Source organism: Octopus sinensis, unplaced genomic scaffold, assembly GCF_006345805.1.
Source record: "Octopus sinensis unplaced genomic scaffold, ASM634580v1 Contig13764, whole genome shotgun sequence".
Taxonomy (NCBI): Eukaryota; Metazoa; Mollusca; class Cephalopoda; order Octopoda; family Octopodidae; genus Octopus; species Octopus sinensis.
In genome coordinates, this window is record NW_021833041.1 from 50,808 (window position 1) to 57,866 (window position 7,059).

Genomic DNA, 7,059 nt, shown 5'->3' on the forward strand with positions numbered 1-7,059 from the left:
CAGCTGTCTTCCTAACTCTTGGAATGTTCCATCCTGCACGTGGCTTCAAGGCCTCATTTTTTATATCTGCATGGTTGATTTTGGGATTTTCCGAAGTTTTTTAACAGTTTGTGCACCAATAATTTCTCATTTTTAGCTTTGACTCTTCTTAGCTTTCTCACAGCCCAGATAATTTGCCAAGTGGCTTGGAGAACCGCAATTGATACATTTTTTCACGCAGATGTCCTTGCAATCTGTTCCGGAATGCATTATGGCTGATATCAAGGCATTAAGGTATTGCCTGCCTCTCCATATTCGAAAAGCCGATCTCTCACTCAAATTGTACAAGCGATTGTGCTTCTCCATGATCAGAAGTTACCATTTTAATGATAAGCAGTCTCACTCCCCTTTTCTCAAAGCGTTCAAGAGTCATTTTTCATTTCACTTTGCCTTTCAAGAAGTTTTCGAGTCCATCAATTTTGATCCAAGTTGGGACTTTCTTTAGAATTATTGCCATTAGCCCGATTTTTTTATTTTTGTGAGAATGTCCTTCATCTCCTAAAGGTTTGCTTTTTCTAATTCATTTCAAAAGTTTTCCACATCTTTTTCGACTTTGAAATTCAGTAAAAACTCTCCTAACTGTCGGCAAGAAACTCGTGCCTTATTGACTTCATGTTGCATAACGTGTTGAAAATCTTTTCAAAATATCAGGATCAATTAAATAGTTTTCTAATGAATATGAAATCTTAAAATCAAATGGTAATTGTGGATGAATTTTTCTTGTTCTTGCAGGAACGGGCAAATCAGTGAAATTTGCAGGCAATGGTCTTGTATAAAAAAAATCATCCATTAGAGCCTTATATTTATTTTTGCAATAAATCACATTATCAGCAGTAATTCTCTCACTTGATCTTAGTTTCAAAAATCGTTTTAACAACTCTATTGTAGTTGCATCTGCTTCAGGAACTAAATCTTCAAATTCTACAGACTCCATTGGATAAAATATAATTTTATTATAATCAGGAAAATCGACCATTTCCTGATAATTTATAAATAAATCAATCACCGGCCAATTTTCAATTGTAGGAGTCCCCAAAGATTTAAAAACGCAATGAAGCTGATCAATATCATTTTCTCCCTAAGATAAATATTAGTATAAAAACTGGAAAAAGTGGAGAATTGTTTATTAGTTCGCCAAATATACATCCAACAGCCCTGAAATAAAAGTGCAATTTAATAATACCATAAATCAACCCCTTCGTTGTAATTTTTATCTCCGTAGAGTAGTTCAGGAGCACGATACCACCTTTAATAAGTTTTTTAATAAACTTATTCACCGTGTAGCTACTTGATGAGAGTAAAGTCTGGAATCATCTCGACTAAATATTCTCGCTAAGCCAAAGTCGGCAATTTTTAACACGCCTTCTGAATTTATCAACAAATTAGCAGGTTTTAAATCCTAAAACATGATCAACCAATTTATGCTACTCTATGCATTATTTGATTTTTGTGCAGATGTGCAACCCCTTTTAAAAGCATTAACATGTATGCTTTAGTTTGAGCGTCTGAAAGATGAAAATTGTAGTCTTTAATAACTTCAGATAAATCAGAAGACATATATTCGAATACTAATACAACCCCCAATCCATATGGTAGTACTTCATACAAACTCACAATCTGTAAATTTTAAGGCAGTTTAAAACATGTAAATGATCACTTATGTATTGTAGCGCCTTAATTTCTCTAGAAATAAGTTATCAGCTTTTGACTACCGGATTACATTGTTCGATATTCCAACTTCCTTTAGATTTCTCAGCTGTACCTTCTTTAGCGCGACAATTTCTTGTGTCTTTTATTTTACAATCTTTTTATTTATACAATTTTGTTTTTGGCCTTTACGACTATTCCGTATGCTCCCTCGCCAATAGATTCTAATATTTTATACTTCTCCATTATAAATGGTCTGTTTTTAATTTTAAACGATTTCTATGGTTTTAGAGTGAATTAGTTATTATTACATAATTATAATTTAATTATTAAAAGTAATGTTTAAATTCGATCTTATGGTGAATATAAAATTCTTACATCGTCGCTTGTGCCACACCCCGGAGGGTTCATTTTCAGGATTTGTAAAAGTAGTCCTCATCAAGCATTCCTTATAGTGATACCAAGGTATTTAGATTTACAAGAAACCATAATTCAAGCGCCTTTGCATATTCACTAGCTTCATATACTGTCGGAACATAAATTTTTGCATCCTCTTCTTCGACTTGCTGTTTTAGTTTTTCCGACAAGTTCTTTATAACGTCTTCGTCGTCAATTTGATCATTTTCACGAATCAAAAAATTTGCATCACCTCTTCTATTTCTGTCAGGTTCTGTATTAACGCATTTTCAAATGCTTTCTTAAAACAATTTGTCATTGTCAATTCCGACCAGAGAACAGGCATGTTTAGCTGCCGTATATGACTATATCGATTTTACTTTCTCAAAATCTTTGTGCATTTTTACAGTGATTTTCTTTCTATATTCATTTATAACCTGAATTCTCACAGCTTAAGCATCTTGGATGGCTTATTAGATAGATTCCAATAGATGCACTAAAATTAGCAAAAAAAGATTAAGTCTGAATCAAAAGTATATCCTTTTATTGTAATGACAAAACGTGGACTTCACAGTACTTTATATTTTGCTAATAAAACTTTTATTTATGTGAGTATGTTCGGAGAAAATTGTCCATTCGGATTTTTAAATTATTTTGAACCTGATTTTTTACATTTTAAATAGTTTTGATCTATTTTTAATCAAATTTTAAAAGATTTCTCTATAGAGTAAAACAACATATTAAATCTTTCATCGTATTTCTAGAACAGAAGACTTATTGCAATCTAAAAGATCTTTTTCGGAGTTAAATCTTAACAGTTCGTATATGAAAGTTATTTCAATTTTCTTTTTGTTTCTTCTAACAGTTAAAAAACTTTTTTTGAGAAACTCAAATGGTTTACCGAACAATATAAATATCGGATCGTGGTTTTAATGTCATCTTAATAATAAAATGGTATGGTGTGTGTCTGTCTGTCTGTCTGTGTGTGCACACCAACTTCAAATTGGCAATACGATGTCCTCGACTTACATGATGAGGTCCTTAAAACCTTCCCCCCCAAAAAAATTAAAAAAAAATTTCTGCATTTTGGTTAAAATGAACAACTACAATGTCCTCGACTTACATGATGAAGTCCTTAAAACCTTCCCCCCCAAAAAAATAAAAAAAAATTTTCTGCATTTTGGTTAAAATGAACAACTACAATGTCCTCGACTTACATGATGAAGTCCTTAAAACCTTCCCCCCAAAAAAAATTAAAAAAAAAATTTTCTGCATTTTGGTTAAAATGAACAACTACATGTCCTCGACTTACATGATGAAGTCCTTAAAACCTTCCCCCCCAAAAAAATTAAAAAAAAATTTTCTGCATTTTGGTTAAAATGAACAACTACAATGTCCTCGACTTACATGATGAAGTCCTTAAAACCTTCCCCCCAAAAAAATAAAAAAAATTTTCTGCATTTTGGTTAAAATGAACAACTACAATGTCCTCGACTTACATGATGAAGTCCTTAAAACTTCCCCCCAAAAAATTAAAAAAAATTTTCTGCATTTTGGTTAAAATGAACAACTACAATGTCCTCGACTTACATGATGAAGTCCTTAAAACCTTCCCCCCAAAAAAAATTAAAAAAAAATTTTCTGCATTTTGGTAAAATGAACAACTACAATGTCCTCGACTTACATGATGAAGTCCTTAAAACCTTCCCCCCCAAAAAAAATTAAAAAAAATTTCTGCATTTTGGTTAAAATGAACAACTACAATGTCCTCGACTTACATGATGAAGTCCTTAAAACCTTCCCCCCAAAAAAAAATAAAAAAAAATTTTCTGCATTTGGTTAAAATGAACAACTACAATGTCCTCGACTTACATGATGAAGTCCTTAAAACCTTCCCCCCAAAAAAAATTAAAAAAAAATTTCTGCATTTTGGTTAAAATGAACAACTACAATGTCCTCGACTTACATGATGAAGTCCTTAAAACCTTCCCCCCCAAAAAAAATTAAAAAAAATTTCTGCATTTGGTTAAAATGAACAACTACAATGTCCTCGACTTACATGATGAAGTCCTTAAAACCTTCCCACCCCAAAAAAATTCCCCCCAAAAAAATTAAAAAAAAATTTTCTGCATTTTGGTTAAAATGAACAACTACAATGTCCTCGACTTACATGATGAAGTCCTTAAAACCTTCCCCCCAAAAAATTAAAAAAAATTTTCTGCATTTTGGTTAAAATGAACAACTACAATGTCCTCGACTTACATGATGAAGTCCTTAAACCTTCCCCCCCAAAAAAATTAAAAAAAAAATTTCTGCATTTTGGTTAAAATGAACAACTACAATGTTCTCGACTTACATGATGAAGTCCTTAAAACCTTCCCCCCAAAAAAAATTAAAAAAAATTTTCTGCATTTTGGTTAAAATGAACAACTACAATGTCCTCGACTTACATGATGAAGTCCTTAAAACCTTCCCCCCAAAAAAATTAAAAAAAAATTTTCTGCATTTGGTTAAAATGAACAACTACAATGTCCTCGACTTACATGATGAAGTCCTTAAAACCTTCCCCCCAAAAAATTAAAAAAAATTTTCTGCATTTTGGTAAAATGAACAACTACAATGTCCTCGACTTACATGATGAAGTCCTTAAAACTTCCCCCCAAAAAAAATTAAAAAAAATTTCTGCATTTTGGTTAAAATGAACAACTACAATGTCCTCGACTTACATGATGAAGTCCTTAAAACCTTCCCCCCAAAAAAAATTAAAAAAAAATTTCTGCATTTTGGTTAAAATGAACACTACAATGTCCTCGACTTACATGATGAAGTCCTTAAAACCTTCCCCCCAAAAAAAATTAAAAAAAAAATTTTCTGCATTTTGGTTAAAATGAACAACTACAATGTCCTCGACTTACATGATGAAGTCCTTAAAACCTTCCCCCCCAAAAAAAAATAAAAAAAATTTTCTGCATTTTGGTTAAATGAACAACTACAATGTCCTCGACTTACATGATGAAGTCCTTAAAACCTTCCCCCCCAAAAAATTAAAAAAAATTTTCTGCATTTTGGTTAAAATGAACAACTACAATGTCCTCGACTTACATGATGAAGTCCTTAAAACCTTCCCCCCAAAAAAAATTAAAAAAAAATTTCTGCATTTGGTTAAAATGAACAACTACAATGTCCTCGACTTACATGATGAAGTCCTTAAAACCTTCCCCCCCAAAAAAAATTAAAAAAAAATTTTCTGCATTTTGGTTAAAATGAACAACTACAATGTTCTCGACTTACATGATGAAGTCCTAAAACCTTCCCCCCCAAAAAAAATTAAAAAAAAATTTCTGCATTTGGTTAAAATGAACAACTACAATGTCCTCGACTTACATGATGAAGTCCTTAAAACCTTCCCCCCCAAAAAATTAAAAAAAATTTTCTGCATTTTGGTTAAAAGAAACAACTACAATGTCCTCGACTTGCATGATGAAGTCCTTAAAACCTTCCCCCCCCAAAAAAAATTAAAAAAAAATTCTGCATTTTGGTTAAAATGAACAACTACAATGTCCTCGACTTACATGATGAAGTCCTTAAAACCTTCCCCCTAAAAAAAATTAAAAAAAATTTTCTGCATTTTGGTTAAAATGAACAACTACAATGTCCTCGACTTACATGATGAAGTCCTTAAAACTTCCCCCCAAAAAAAATTAAAAAAAATTTCTGCATTTTGGTTAAAATGAACAACTACAATGTTCTCGACTTACATGATGAAGTCCTTAAAACCTTCCCCCCCAAAAAAATTAAAAAAAATTTTCTGCATTTTGGTTAAAATGAACAACTACAATGTTTCGACTTACATGATGAAGTCCTTAAAACCTTCCCCGCAAAAAAAATTAAAAAAAAATTTCTGTATTTTGGTTAAAATGAACAACTACGATGTCCTCGACTTACATGATGAGGTCCTTAAAACCTTCCCCCCAAAAAAAAATAAAAAAAAAATTTTCTGCATTTTGGTTAAAATGAACAACTACAATGTCCTCGACTTACATGATGAAGTCTCTTAAAACCTTCCCCCCCAAAAAAAATTAAAAAAAAATTCTGCATTTTGGTTAAAACAACAACTACGATGTCCTCGACTTACTGATGAAGTCCTTAAAACCTTCCCCCCAAAAAAAATTAAAAAAAAGTTTCTGCATTTTGGTTAAAATGAACAACTACGATGTCCTCGACTTACATGATGAGGTCCTTAAAACCTTCGAGGCAATAATCTCACGTATAAGAATATCCTTGATGAAAACGACAGCGAGAATATTAACAATGATGAACTCCCAATTATTCGCGATAAAGAAATTCAATTCATCCTATGATTTTCTCTTTAAAATTAAATGCATATATCATTATCGACCATGAATCAAAATTAAAGCTATTATCATATTTGACTTTGACAGAATGTGCAATTACAGATTTCACGACCTTGAATAGAGTGTGCAATTAACAGATTTGAAAAACACTTTGACTAGTCACGATCCAAGAGAGTTTTCTTGGCTCCTGGAACGTCTGTCGATTGCTGTGATCCGAGGGAACGTCTTCGCCATTCGCGCGGCTGGTCGGGTGTCTCGTGAGGCCTTTTAACTAATTAGCTATCTGTAATTTTTGGCTTTGATGGTTAAAACCACATTAGCACAATCATTAACACAATTTACCCAATTGACAGCGCAATCAGAAGAATTTGCGTAAAAATATTAACTATTTAGTTAAGTTTTTCGTAAAGATAGAATTTATTTTCGGTATGCCTCTTTTCCTAAACTTTTTTATTATTCAAAAATATTTTTTAAATAGATAACGAAGGAGGAAAAACGAAGCTGAAGAAAAAACGGTCAGCTTAAGGTAATTATTAAATCTTTTTTGTGTGTCGCTTTTCTGCTGCTACTCTGCCTGCCGCATCTCCGGCTGCCCATTTCCGCCAGTGGTTGTCTAATTCTA

General features: G+C 32.2%; 1 pseudogene; it reads right to left on the minus strand.

Moving 5' to 3' along the window:
- Nucleotides 1-1,212: 1,212 nt before the first annotated feature.
- On the minus strand, nt 1,213-1,932 carry LOC115229880 (annotated as a pseudogene).
- Nucleotides 1,933-7,059: the final 5,127 nt, after the last annotated feature.